Below are 15,695 nucleotides of genomic sequence, written 5' to 3'. Positions count from 1 at the left end.
AAAATGAAAATTGTTCAATACCTTACTCTTCACCGGCAAGCAATGTGTTATAGGCTATTACAAGTAGTAGGGGTTAATTTTGTAAATTATGTTGTGTTGTAAATTCTGTTTTGTAGGAGTGTTTATGTATTGAATTTTTAAAAATTTAATTTAAATTCATGGATTGGATTATAAATCAATCTATTTTAATTTTTTTAATAACTGGTTTAAATTTAGTTTTGGTTCAAAATCAGTTTTAAACTTTTTTTATATATAGTAAAAATATACTATAAATATTTTTTAATTATTATATTAAAAAATATTTAAATTTTATAATAAATAATATAACATTATATTTGCGCATATATATATATATATATATATATATATATTTGTTAATCATCAAAATTTATTAAAGATAAAATATGAATACAAGGGGTACTCTAGTTCATTACATCTCTAAAAGAAATTAACAATACATGTCAAGAGAATATTTGTGTATATTTTAATTTATCAATAATATTTTTTTATTTTATTATTTTATTAAAGTAATAAATATTTAGATATATTCTACTTTTTATCATCTATTCATCATACAAATTAATTATATGAATTGAATTTTAAACTATTTTATTTTATTTTTTTAATTGGTTCAAAAATAGTTTTGAAATTTAAATTTAGTTTAAAATCAGTTTTAAATTTTGTTTTTGTTGAAACTAGTTTTAAATTTAGTTTTACGTTGAATTAGTTTTAAATCCAATTTTAAATTTAACTTTTAACACAAAATTGATTTTCAATACATTTGTGAATTTTATTTTTAAGCTAAAACTAATTTATTGTACAAAACGTTGCATTAAATTAGTGCGTTTTAAAAAGATTTTTACAATATTTATTAGGGATAGGATCCATTGACAGTAAGTATAAGTCTAAAAATCTTACACAAAATTTCAATTACAATCGAATAATCTAATGGTTGAAAAGTTACCTGAAAAACATATAAAAAAAATAAATAGAAAAAAGTAACTTTTCAACTAATAGATTATTTGATTTGTACGGTTGAGATTTAGTATAAGTTTTTTAGATTTACACCTTATGTCAATGGATCTTATTCCTATTTAATAATATATTATATTTTATAGAAATATATAAAATATTTATTATTATTTTTAACTTATTTTTAATAAACAGAGTTTATAATTAAAGTTTAAATTAAAATCTATAAAAATAAAAATTAATAATATAAATAATAATAAAATTATTATGTTATAATATTTTAAAAATTAAAAAATAAACATAAATATAAAAACAACAGTAGTAATTAATTTAAAAATATTTAATATATTTTAATATCTTTAATTATTTTAAGTATTTAATTTTAATTATAAGAATTAAGATTATTAAAAAAATATTAGTGGTAAAATGTAGTTACAATCAAAATTTGTAAACTAATATAATACGAAGATTTAATAAGTAAAGATATAAGATAGTAGCTTCATATATATGAATTTAGACAAATAAAAAATAATTCAATTTTAAAAAGTGGATTCAGACACTAAACTTTACACAAATATAATTAATAAAAAAAATAGTTTAATATAGATCTAGATTTTTAAAATTAATTTAATATTAGTTATAGATTGGACTTATAAAACTGGATTTTTTTGAATACTCCTACTATTGTGTGGATAAGCTATATATAGCTGATCACAGTAGAATTTGAGGTCATTCAATAACAAAATTTTTTTCTGCATTGTCATTCTCTTGTAATTCAAACCAAATCAATAAAGTGTTTAGGGTTCCATTCCATTTCTTGGAATCTCTATTATCCAAGTTCTTCATTTCTCTTGATTCCTAGAATTGCTATATCAAGTGGTATCAGACTGTTACGTTCTAGAAGTATCATCAATGGCTAGAATTGCTATATCAAGTGGTATCAGACTGTTACGTTCTAGAAGTATCATCAATGGCAGATTCAACATGCAATCGAGTGGTAGAACGCGGAGGATCGTTTGGAAACATGTCTCAGCTTGAAGATCAACACTAAATTCATGGAACTCGCAACTTCGATGCAACAATCACTGCATGAGTCATTGACTCAATCTTTGGGCCAATTTTTGTCTCACCAACTTCAAAAACAATTGCAAGATCTTCGCAAGAATCAAAATCTTAGGCCAAATCACTTGCAAAATTCTAGAAATCCATTTCGTGGTGAAAGATCTTCTACTTATTCTTGTAACACCCGATTGGCTAGGCTAGAATTTTCAAGGTTTAATGGCGATGATGTGAATCAATGAATCCCGCAATGTTTTTCTCTATTGATAACACACCGGATGATTACAAAGTACGTCTGGCTGTTGTTCATTTCGAAGTTAGAGCACTTCAATGACACATTGTTTATGTTAAAACCATAGGATTACCTAATTCTCCTTCTTGGTTAGAATATACTAGACTTTTGGTTGATAGGTTCGGAGAGGTCTGTGATGATCCTATGGCAGATTTAATGAAGCTAAGACAACAAGGGTCAATTACAGATTATCATGAGGCATTTGATTCTATTGTTGCTAGGCTGAGTTTATTTGATGACAACAAACTGAGTTGTTTCCTTGGAGGGTTAAAACAAGAGGTTCAAATGATGGTACAGATGTTCAAACCTGATTCTGTGTAGAGAGCATTTTCCTTGGGCAAACTATATGAATCTAGTACCAATTCCACCACAGTCTCAAAACCATTTTCTAAACCATTTAAACTTATCCCTGCCAACCCCCTATACTGCGTAACCCACCCAAACCCTCAGACACCTTCAAACCTAAAACACAAGTTACAAAAATCCTTACCTCAGCTTATATGAGTGAGTGGTGTGCCAAGGGTTTATGTTACTTTTGTGATGAACCTTCACTATAGAACGTAGTCTAACCAATAGAAAGTTACAAATTTATGTTTTGGAAGTTAAAGAAGTGACAGAAACCTTGGACGATATGTCCCTTGCTAAGGAAATTGCAAAGCAGGACACTATTGACCTTGTAATTTCACTAAATGCTATGACTGGTCTAACCCTTTAAGACTATGAGAATCACTGGTTATGTCGGTAAGAAACCTTTGCATGTGCTCATTGATAGTGGAAGCACTCATAACTTCTTGGACATTGAAGTAGCTAAAAAGCTTGGCTGTAAAGTCCCCTCAGTGTAGTCTTTGAATGTCACAGTTGCGGATGGCACTAAAGTTACAATTTCTTCTAAGATTAAAGGATTCTCTTGGAAAATTCAAAGTACTAAGTTCAATTATGATGTTATGTTAATTTCCCAAGGGTGTTGTGATTTGGTGTTAGGAATTGAATGGCTTGTGACATTAAGGGATATTACATGGAATTTTGATAAGTTGTTAATGCAATTTTTTGTCCACAGCAGTAAACATGTCCTAAGAGGGGCCACAACTAATGTTAAAAATGTGAGGAAACAACAATTGTCCAGGGCTTTGGAAAGTAGTGTACATTTCTCCATGATACAACCTTATAGCCAAGAAATTGGTTTACTACATTCTTTGACAACACACACTCTTGAAACTGATATCTTTGGTGATTTCGAGCATTTGTTGCTGGAATTTGAAGATGTTTTCAAAGAACCAATAAAATTTCCTCCTCCAAGAGATAGACATGACCATAGAATTCCAGTTGTGCAAGGGGCCAATCCAATTAGTAAGCGACCTTACAGATATGGGAAACAACAGAAAGATGAAATTGATAGATTGGTGAAAGAATCACTGGACAGTGGTATTATATAGCAAAGTAACAGTCCCTATGCAAGTCCTATAGTTTTGGTTGACAAAAAGAAATGTGTGGATTATAGGGACCTAATAAAAATACAGTCAAAGACAAGTTTCCCATTCCTTTGGTGGATGATCTTTTAGATGAACTGCATGGATTTGTGATTTTCTCCAAAATTGATTTAAGAGCTGCATATAACCAAGTTAGAATGCATCTAGCTGATGTGCATAAGACTGCTTTTAAGATGCATGGAGGGCATTTTGAGTATTTAGTTATGCCATTTGGGCTAACCAATGCCCCTGCGACATTTCAAGGATTGATGAATGATATCTTTAAGGAGTTTTTGAGGAAATTCCTCCTTGTCTTTTTCGATGATATATTGCTCTACAGTGCTAGTTTATAGGGTCATTTGCTGCACTTAAAGCTGGTACTCTTTACAATGCAGTAGCATTCTTTATATGCCAAGAAATCCAAATGCTATTTTGGTGTACCACGAGTGGAATATTTGGGCCATTTTATCTCAGAATAGGGAGTGTCAACTGATCCAGCTAAGGTTTCAGCGGTCACCAACTGGCCATTGCCATAGAATCTGAAACAATTAAGGGTTTTTTTTGGGAATCTCGGGTTATTACAGGAGATTTGTCAAGGGATATGACGTTATTGCTAAAAAGGATAATTTTACTTGGACCCCTGCAGCAAAATTAGCTTTTCAGTCTTTAAAGGAGAAACTTGTGGCCGTCCTTGTGTTAGCTTTGTTGGACTTCACAAAAAATTTTGTTGTTGAAGTGGATGCTTATTGGTATGGTTTGGGGGCCGTGTTGATGCAAGATTGCCATCCCTTGGCTTTTATCAGTAGAAGTTTGAATTTTTGCAGTCACTCTCTACTTATGAAAAGGAGTTGCTAGCAGTGGTATTTGCTGTTAAAAAATGGAGACATTACTTGTTGCCTAGGAAGTTCATTATCAGAACTGACCATAGGAGTCTCAAGTACATTCTTGGCCAGAGATTATCTACTACCTTCCAACAGAAGTGGCTTTTCAAGCTCTTGGAATTTGACTTCGATATTGAATATCAACAAGGAAGGGATAATGTAGTGGAAACGCTCTTTCTAGATTGGATTATGAGGATTCGATGGTATTCCAACCTATACAGGTTCATCATCCCGATTCTGACCTGTTGAAAAGAATAAAATTGTCTTAGCAAATTGACCATTCTATACAGAAGGTAATTTTAGACATCTAGGATAATCTAGTTTCTCATAAGCACTTTGAATGGAAGAGGGATGAGTTAAGAAGAAAGGTATGTTGGTGGTAGGCAAGGATGAAGGATTAAGGAAGAATTTACTTCAATGGTTGCATGAATTAGCTGTTGGTGGGCATTTTGGAAGAGATGTTACCCTCAGAAGATTGACGGTTGTGGTGTATTGGCGAGGCCTCACTAAGGATGTTAAAACTTTCATTCAAGGATGCAGAGTATGTCAAACTTGTAAACCAGATAATTTTGCCTACCTTGGACTGCTGCAACCTTTTCTAATCCTAGATCATGTTTGGCAACATATCACAATAGACTTCATTGAGGGCTTGCCCAACTCTTATGGCAAACAGGTCAATTTTTGTTGTAGTTGACATATTGAGCAAAGTAGCCCATTTCATGGCTCTTTCTCATCCCTTTACTGCTTCGGATGTGGCATAATCATTTTTGGAACCAGACACGATCACTTTTGACAGGGATCCTATTTTTGTTAGTAAATTTTGGCAAGATCGTATGGCTTACCAAAGTGTAAAGGTTCAGTTATCCTCAGCTTACCATCCTCAAACTAATGGTTAAACTCTGTAAATAGATGTGTGGAAACTTATCTGAGATGTATGTGTTCTAACAGACCAAAAGAGTGGTCTAAGTGGTTGCCACTTGTTGAGTGGTTGTGTAACACTAGCTTTCATAGTAGTATTGAGACCACTCCCTATGAAATTGTATTTGGCCAGCCACCTCCTGTATATCTTCCATATCTGCCAGGAGAGTCTAATATTGTGGTTTTTTTTTTAATTTATGAAAAATCCATCAGTAAATCTGTATGTAATATCCGTCTATAATTTTCCTGCCATTTGGCGTGAAACTATATAGACAAGAATTACAGATGAATATTAAAAATTGGGGGGAAATTGAAAGCGGGAGTTATAGACGAATTTTTTCATCTGTAAATATTACCCTTTTTAAGCAACTTTTCATGTCGCTATTTATAGATGAATTTTTTCGTCTGTAAATGGACTTGACGAGTTTACAGAGAAAAAATCCATCTGTAAATGGACATTTAAAATGCACCTGAAACCCATAAAACTGCGTCTCTCCCTTCTCCTTCCTCATTTTTCATAAATCTCTCTTTCTCTCTCGCCTCTCTCCTTAGGAGCTCAGTTTTTTGGCCTTTGTGAGTGATTGAAGCATCTGTTTGTCAAATAATTTGCACCACTGTGTTCCTGGTACGATACTCTAACTTTTAATCCGTTTAGTTTTTTTTTTTTGATGTATTTTAGAGACTTAAAATTTCTAAGATAGAGTTGTAGGATTGGAGATTGTATGACTAGGGGGAAGGGCGTAGAGGTCATTCTCTAAACCTGATTATTGTGTGTTGTGGGATTGTTTGTGTTTGTGGAGTTTGTAGAATATGCATGTTGTGGAGTTACAAGGGGATGTGCTCTAAAATGGTTTAGAATTGTGATGTGTTTGTGTTTTATGTATCGATTAATATATTGTTATATAATATATTAGTTATGTGTGGTGAAATTTTGATTTTTGTAAAAAAGTGGTAAACAAATGTAAGAAAATTGACATATATTAGGGGAGATTCTGCCAAAATTTATATAAAAAAGTTGTGTAATGTATAATTGAAGGTTGATACCACATTGTGTATTTGTATTAGGTTAATATAGTTCTTGATCCATATGTTTCTTAGAAATCGTCAGTAGATGTATGATAGGTTGCACCCAAGTCGGGGGGGGGGGAGGATAAAACCAAAATTCTTTGAGGGTGTAGAGAAATTCATACGTGTTTGTTATAATTCGCAACAATTCATTACCAACTAAAAAGTTAGGTGTCCATGTTCTAAGTGCAAGTGTAGAAAGTTTTTGGATATTGATTCAATTATATATGATTTGTATAAGTTTGGATTTAAACATGATTACTGGATATGGACTGAGCATGGGGAAGTAGTTAATGTGAAAAATCAAGTAGGCAATTCAAATATATTGCAATTAGGTGAGGATATAGGTAATGTAAGTTGGGAAGAAAGCAGTAGTCGTTATCAAGAAATGGTTTATGATGCTGTTGGTCCTCAATTTGGAATTTTTCGTGATTTTGAAGCCGAACAAGAACCTAATGTAGAGGCTGCAAAGTTTTATAATGTTTTGGATGTAACACCTTAATTTTAAATTTCTGAATAAATCTGTTTTTGCAAAGTTCAGAGTAGTAAAAATTTTTCATTCAGATAATTGTTCAAGTACAATTTCATATAATGTTTCAAATAAGAAATTAAAGTACAATTTGCATCATTACTTGCTACAGGACTTAAATATACATCAGATTTTCAGAATAAATTTCTAAGTCTTACACTAGTTTCATCTTTCCTTCCTTCTAGGGCCCCGGTGCTGATTGTCTTGGTTACCTGAAAAAAATAAACGTAAGGGTGAGTCCTTTACATTAGTATAAACACACAGACAAGCATTAGACTCACCTGACTCATTATACATAAATTCTAATCATATTAGGAGCATACGTCAACGACCATCATGCATCCAAATTCTCAATCACAATAGGTGTGCTCATGGCACCAATTACAAATCCACACATTTACACAAACACACGTGTGCTCTCTGCACATAGCCACACTCACTGTGGCACTGTGATCACAGATTCCTGATGCCCTCGACCTCAGGGACTTACTCAGTTATACTATGGATGGTAGCCCAAATAGATCTTGCTCCATGGATACAACATGTGCGGTATTGAGCCCCCCAGACAAAGGTGTTAGTCAGAGGTCGAGTCAGGAGGAGAGTGTGTGGCCTGTGTTGCACCCATGCTCACTGTTGGTGTCACCACCACCCTCTCTTCCCCAAGGTATTACTACCGCCCCCATCTTCCACACCTCTAGTGTATCTCTGAACCATTCATAGTTTCCACATCCAATCACGTCGCAATCACATCTAAACATACCATCACACTCATTTTCAACCGTTCAAGTTATTCAATCATTCACCCATAGTATGCCAACACAAATGTACAATCACATTTTACTCAACATTAATCACATTCTCATTTCTATCACATGCAACATGGGTTTCTCATACAATGCCTACCATATTCAACTTATCACATAATTCACACAATGTGCCGGAGGTCGAACACCTCCGGACTCAGTCCAACTTGTACGGTCCATCAAGATACATAACCTCACCTCCTATTTCTACCACGTTATGATATTCATTCAAATAAAATTATTCTGAACAAAGGTAACTAGAGTAAAGTCCTCCCCTTACCTCAAAATGAAGGCCAGCCACGAAACATTGATGGAATTGCCTCTCCATACAGATTTTGTCCCTAAAGCACACAGAAATTTCAAGGAAACTTAGGGGGAACTTCAGAAAATGGAGGAGAGGGATGAAAATTGAAACCCTAACCATAGAATTTACCTCCAAAGACTCCAAATGTATTTCCAACCTTCAATCAAGCTCTCAAACATCCTTGGAGGGCTTTTAATCGGTAGGAATGAGTTTGGGTAGAGAGAATTACGAAGGAGTGAGAGGGAAATCATGAAAAATAACCCTCTCCTTAAACCCTAACCCTTCAAATACCCCTCTGGTCACGACACTCTCGCTGCAGCTATGCCCTCTGTTGCTACAGCAAAAAACTCAGACAAATCTGCACTCTGGTTTCTGCAGAATCTCGCTACAGCGAGATTGCACCCAGAAATGCACCCTAAACTGTCGCTCTGTCGCTACAGTGAGATGTCTTTCGCTATAGTGAGATGTCTCTCGCTACAGCGAGAAGGCGACAGTCGCATGCCTTCCTCCCAGGGACCTCTCGCTACAGCAAGAATTATCTCGCTATAGCGAGAATGCCCTGCACAAAGACTTAACCTATTTCTTTCAATCCAAATTCCAATCACACACACGTATATATACATTTACATATATCTGTATTCACACACACATTTCCATCATACTAAGGCACATCCGTACACTCATATCACAATCAAGTCAATCAATACACCAACACGTGGCAAAACATGCATCCATCTATATTTACATACCAGTAAATCATATTACAAAATTCGGGGTGCTACATTGGAAGCAGCAAACAAGCCTTTATGGGATAGGTGTGTGCATTCAGAGTTATCTTTAGCTGTAAGAATGTTAAGCATAAAGTCAGAAGACAATCATAGTCAGAGTTCATTTGATCAATGAGCAACATTAATTAGTGAGCTTAGTCCCCAACCTGACTCCATCCCAAAAGACTTTTACCAAGCAAAAAAATTAGTTTCCAAACTTGGATTAAAAGAAGTCAAAATTGATTGTTGTTTGAAAGGTTGCATGTTGTATTACAAAGATGATGCTGTTTTGACCAATTGCAAATTTTATGGAGAGCCTAGGTTTAAACCAAGAAGAGGTGGTAGAAGTGGTAACCATAAACATGTACCGCAAACTAGAATGTATTATTTGCCTGAGTCTTAGGCTAAAAAGGTTGTATGCGTCTATGAGTTCTACTTCTTACATGACGTGGCATGCTGAAAACAAAAGGAGTAATGAGATAATGACTCATCCATCTCATGGTGAGACTTGACAACATTTTGATCAAGTGTATCCTGAGTTTGCATCTGATCCTAGAAATGTAAGGTTAGGTTTATGTGCTAATGGGTTCGCTCCAAACAATCAATTTAATAAACCATATTCTTGTTGGCCTATTGTGGTTACACCTTTTAATCTTCCTCCTGAAATGAGCATGGAAAATCCATATTTATTCTTGACTTGTATAATTCCTGGTCCAGAAAATCCATAGGCTAAAATTAATGTATACCTTCAACCTTTGATTGATGAGTTGAAAGAGTTATGGTGTGAGGGTGTAGTAACTTATGACTTATCAAGGAAGCAAAATTTTAATATGAAGGCAGCACTGATGTGGACGATAAATGATTTTCCTGCTTATGGAATGTTGTTTGGATGGATGACTCAAGGAAAATTAGCATGCCCAATTTGTATGGAGGATACAAAGGCATTTACTTTAAAACATAGAGGAAAAAATTCATGTTTTGATTGCCATAAGAGACTTTTAGATCTGGAACATCCTTATAGGCATCAAGTGTACAAATTTAGGAAAGCAACTGTTGAGAATAAGGACCTTCCCGTCTGTTTAAATGGTCATCAAGTATGGGATAGAGTTAGACACTTGCCAAAAATAACAGAAGTAGGAAAATCCATTAGGTTTCTTGGTTATGGGATGACACATAATTAGACCAAACAAAGTATATTCTGGGAGCTTCCATATTAGAAGGATAACTTAGTTCGTCATTGTTTAGATGTGATGCATGTGGAAAAAAATGTATTTGACAATATCATGAATACTGTAATAGACACTGATCAAACTAAAGATAATGTCAAGGCAAGGCAAGATTTAGAAGAATATTGTAGGCGTCCAGAATTGAGGTTAGAACAACTTGCAGATGGTTGATGGTCAAAGCCAAAGGCAACTTACACTCTGACTTTACCACAAAGACAAGATGTGTGTAAGTGGGTGAAAGACTTAAAAGTGCCTAACAGTTACGTTTCAAACCTCGGTCGTTGTGTGAATGTTAAACAAGGAAGATTTTTGGAATGAAAAGTCATGATTGCCACATATTCATGGAGTGTCTTCTACCTGCTGCATTTAGGGAACTACCTGTTCATGTTTGGAAGCCATTGGTTGAGTTAAATGAGTACTTTAGGGACCTGTGTTCACCTACTCTCAGGGTTGAAGATCTATTAGTTATGGTGAAAAATATTTCTGTGATTTTGTGCAAATTAGAGAGAATACTTCCCCCTGGTTTCTTTGACTCTATAGAGCATTTGCCTTTACACTTAACATATAAAGCACGTGTATGTGCACCAGTACAATACAGGTGAATGTATCCGTTTGAACGAGAAATTGGAGGGTTCAAAAGGACTGTGAAAAATAGAGCTCAAGCGGAAGAATCCATATGCTAGGCATATATATCAAAGGAGACATCAAATTTTTGCACATACTATTTCGAACCTCATGTTCAACCTAGGAGGACTAAGTTGGTCGAAATGATGATGGGGGAGAAAGCAATAATGAACCAACTCTATCTATATTCAACCATCCAGGTCATATATTTGGGAAATGCGAAGAACGATGGATCTTAGGTGATGAATCAGATGCCGCACACTTGCACATCTTATTAAATTGTGATGAAGTTCAACCATTCAAAACGTAAGTGACTTATGATTACTTTAATGACTTTTTCTGATCATGGTGATTCAAATCTAATTAATGATGTTGCAATGTTTACAGATATTTTGAACAATTATATGGTCACGAATCCCTTAATCAATTTCCATCATGGTTCAAAAGTTATGTACGTCGTGAAATTTCCCTAACAATTTAGTTTATCAAATTTTTAATATTATTCTGTATTCAATCAATTGACATATTTAATTGTATGTGTAGGTGCGTGATCCTAGTAATGGTATCACAGATCTTGACCTATATAACTTGTCCAGAGGTCCAAAAAATAAAGCATCATGTAAAGGGAAAAAAATAGATAATAGTGGGGTTAGTGTGAGAGGAAATTTGAGTGATGGTGAGTTTGATTGGTATAGAAAACTTCATGAAATAGTTGAGCTTGAATATGTTGGTGAAACCATAAAAAGGATTGTCTTATTTAAGTGTGAATGGTTTGATCCAACACACCCAACAGGGACACGTAAACATAACCATTACAATATAATTGAGATTAACCATACCAAAAGATTTAGAGGCTTTGACCCTTTCATCGTTGCACAAAATGCAAGACAAATATATTTCTTATCTTATCCTGAAAAATGTAATAAAACTTGGAGGATTGTAATAAAAACTAAACCAAGGGGTCGAATTGAAAGTGATGAAGTAGGTGATGAATATGCATATCAAATTGATGACTTAATCCCTTCACGTGTAGTAATAGACACTGTTGTCCCTCCAAATTTATCTTCTCCTTTGAATGAAATTGAAATAATTGACCCTCTTACCCAAGTTTTGAGAAATAATGAAATGGATGACATGATTGAAGATGAGGAGGAAGGATTTATGGATGAACTTTCATCAAGTGATGATGAAGGTAGCCTTGAACTATCAGAGTAAATGAGGTAAATTAAGTTTGTTTGTCAATTTACTATGTTTTCATGATTACTTATTTTGAGTTATCACCAATATTAATCATATTTTATAGCGATTATAGTTTTTGTCTCTAAACATATATTGTATTTGATTCAGATATGACAGATAAAGGTAAGAAGGGTGTTGCTCAATGTCCTGATTATGGTAACACTTCTTCACCCACCGCTCCCACTTCGACCTCCACACCAGCTATAGTGCAGACCTCTCAAGTTAGGGTGCAGGAACAATTTATCATGGTGCCCAATCCTAGGTATATTGCTCCTCCTCCTTTAGTACAGCGAGTTTCACACTCTGTACAGCCTACTACACAGGCCACATAGTCACCTACTACACAGGGCACAGGAGAGGGATCCACTGCTGTCTCTGCTGTAAGTGGGCAACAGTCATCACAGACACAAACATCATCAAGATCGTTACAAAATTTGAGATATGATGGGTCTACTTGGTGAGTTTCCTTCAAAATATGCCTAACATTGCGTATTTTATATGAATGTTATAATAATTGTTTTATTTTATTGTGTTATCAATTGGATGCCACCATAGAAAGGTCTCCACCAGGTCACAAATACCATTAAGAAGATGTATGATGCGCTTTACACAAGTTTTGCAAAGGTGCCGAAGGATACAAAGATGGAATGGTTCAAAGATTGGAAGGTAATAATAGTGTATTAATTTTAACTAAGTGTAATTACATATGACTATTTGTACCTCTTCTAATGAAATTGTGTTTATGTAGAGCAACTTCTCCATTCCCCCCCCAGGACGAATAGATGATTTTCAAGGTCTGGAAGAGTCGCACTGCAAAGTGACTAAGACAGATGTACACTGAGGCTCGTCAGAACCCTTTTACTGCTGATTGGATAGCACCCAACTTTCTTCATGCCTTGCAGGAGTATTGGGGTACGGATGAGTTTAAAAATCTCTCTGTAAAGAACAAGCAAACAGAGCATTTAATAAGGGGGATCACTGCATACTGGTGAGTTTATGACTTTGGTTGGCACTAAGGCAAACTTGGTATGTGATTTTAAAATTCATTTTACTCTATCTATAATTTCATATTTAAGATTGTGATTTATTTCGAGTTGCAGGAGAAGTCATTGAAGAGGCCACCTATGACTGGAGAGTTGTTCAAGGAGACACACACTCGCAGGGGAGATAAAAACCTGTGGTTTGATACACAATCTCAGGCCACATATGTAAGTCATTCTTATTGACATTATATGTTATTATTAGTGATTTATTAAATAGTTCTCCAGACTAATATCTAATTATCTGAACTGAACTGTAGGATGACTATGTTCGAAGGCTTAAGGAGGCATCTTCTCAGGATCTAGAGTCAGTTGATGAGGATGCTATGTGGTCATAGACAGTGGGTGGCCTTTATAAAGGTCACATTTATGGCATGGGGGGCTGCTTTGCAGACTTCATGTCCCCTCCATCTGTCACCGAAGATGCCCCTTCTCATGCACCTGAGGAAGTGGAGGACATAGTCTGCACTCAGGTCCATGCCCTCAATGAAGAACTCTAGAAGCAAAATGAGGAGATGTGGAAGACCAAGGAAAGTGCATGGAAGAATAAGTGGGCAAAGAAAATAGAGAAAAAGATAGAGAAAAAGGTGGCATCGAGAATGCAAAGGGAGGTCTAGGAGCAGATGAAGCAACAACATTTGCAGATGCATGCTTATTTTGAGCTCATGAGAGAAAGCAGCTCCACACCTCTTCCTCCTCCCCCACTTGCTCCAGCACCACCGGTTTTCAACTTCATGCATCATTCCTCTTTCGACTCCTCGTCTACTAATGATGATACTCCTTCGGATGATGATAATACAGATTATTCATGATGAACACCTGTATTTTATTTTTAACATTATTTATTTGGATGTTTTTGTCTTCTTTTGTAATGACATTTAAATTTTATATTTTATAAATCATTTTTGAATGTTTAGATGCCCAATTTATAGTTTGTATTATGTTTATAAATTGTGATAATCAGGAATAGGTACAAATAACTATCTATATAAACAAAAAATACCAATAATAGTAAAATATATCATAGATGGATTATAGACAGTAACTTACAGACGGATTGTAAAATCTGTCTGTAATTCTTTACTGATGAGGATATTACAGACGGTTTGTGTCCATCTGTAAATCTGTCTGTAATTTCAAAAACCGTTTGTAATGATTTAAAAATCTGTCTGTAATTTTGTCTATATATACAAGTTTTTTAGTAGTGTCATATCATGCTCCTTCATGGTTTTCTAAGAGCAATTACCAAGGATGAATAGTGTTCAATTTCACATCATTCATATTTTTCCAGCATATTCACAGTAGTAACTTTCATCAATTTCTAACAATATGGCAAGGTAAAATCAAGTCACTCATTCATCCTCATCCAAGTCAATCATCTAAGTTTGCAAGCAACAATTATCTATTCACACAAGTATAGCCCATCACGGGTTCAATCAAATTCAGACAAAAAACAAAGCATGCAAGGTAAATTCAGATTCAGACATGCTTTCAAAATAGTTAAAACCAAGATAAGTCAAGTGAAATATGCACATCACTTCATATAATTTCTTTTCATAACTTCCATAAGATTTTTCAAGCATTTCAAAGCATCAAAGTGTGGAAATAGTAGCCATTTTTTGCAAGACTCAAATCTGTCCAATACTAAAGTTTGCTTTTTCATTCAAACCCACGACATGCAAAATAGAAGAAAACCACATGCAAGTTCATAGCTTCATCATCCAAGGGAAGAACATAATTTCCAAGAAGGGTTCATGCTTAGAAAAGGTAAACTCGAGGCACACACAAGGGTTTTTTAGCACTCAAACACTTAATCTTTCAAGATCCAAAATGCAAACTTATTTCAAGAAGGAAATCAAGCTTGGAAAAAGGAAATTTGAAACATGCAAGGGTAGGAACTTAACATGCAATAAATTATTTTATCATTTAAGTGCAAGGTTTTTGATTGAAATGAAGATCGAGGTTGGAAGATGGAAAATTGAAACATTCAAAGCTTAAAATTAACATGCAAGTGAAGAAATACAACATGCAAGCTCATGGTTTCATGGCTTCAAAGGTGGACTGTTTATTGGATACAAAAATCAAGAGAGCAAGAACAAATCCGTGACATACACAAAGGAAAATCAACATACAATTATAAAAAATTCAAACTTCCAAAAAGATTACTTTATCCAAGCACAAAATTGAGAACTTAGAGGCAATAAAAGTGAAGTACAAGATGGAAAACTCAACATGCAAAGAGTAATTTCAACTTGCCCAAGATTATTGAAGGTAAAAACCTAATCTTTTCAAGAGTTTATCAAAAGTGCAGCCAAGGGAAAGCAATTTAAGAACAAGTAAGTGAGAAGTCCCCCTTGCCTTTGAGTTTGAGACTTAAAATGAAGAAGAAGAGGGCTAGAAGTTGTGGATCTCCAAGGGCTTGTTGGACTGAGAAAAACAACACAAAAGGGCTCGAGATCTTCCTCCAAAGCAAGCTCCTTCAACACGAAAACTTGAAGAGAAGATGGAGG

This window comes from Abrus precatorius, unplaced genomic scaffold (genome assembly GCF_003935025.1).
Source record: "Abrus precatorius isolate BTA unplaced genomic scaffold, Abrus_2018 Scaffold2, whole genome shotgun sequence".
NCBI classification, from domain to species: domain Eukaryota; kingdom Viridiplantae; phylum Streptophyta; class Magnoliopsida; order Fabales; family Fabaceae; genus Abrus; species Abrus precatorius.
Note: the sequence above shows the minus strand (reverse complement) of the source record.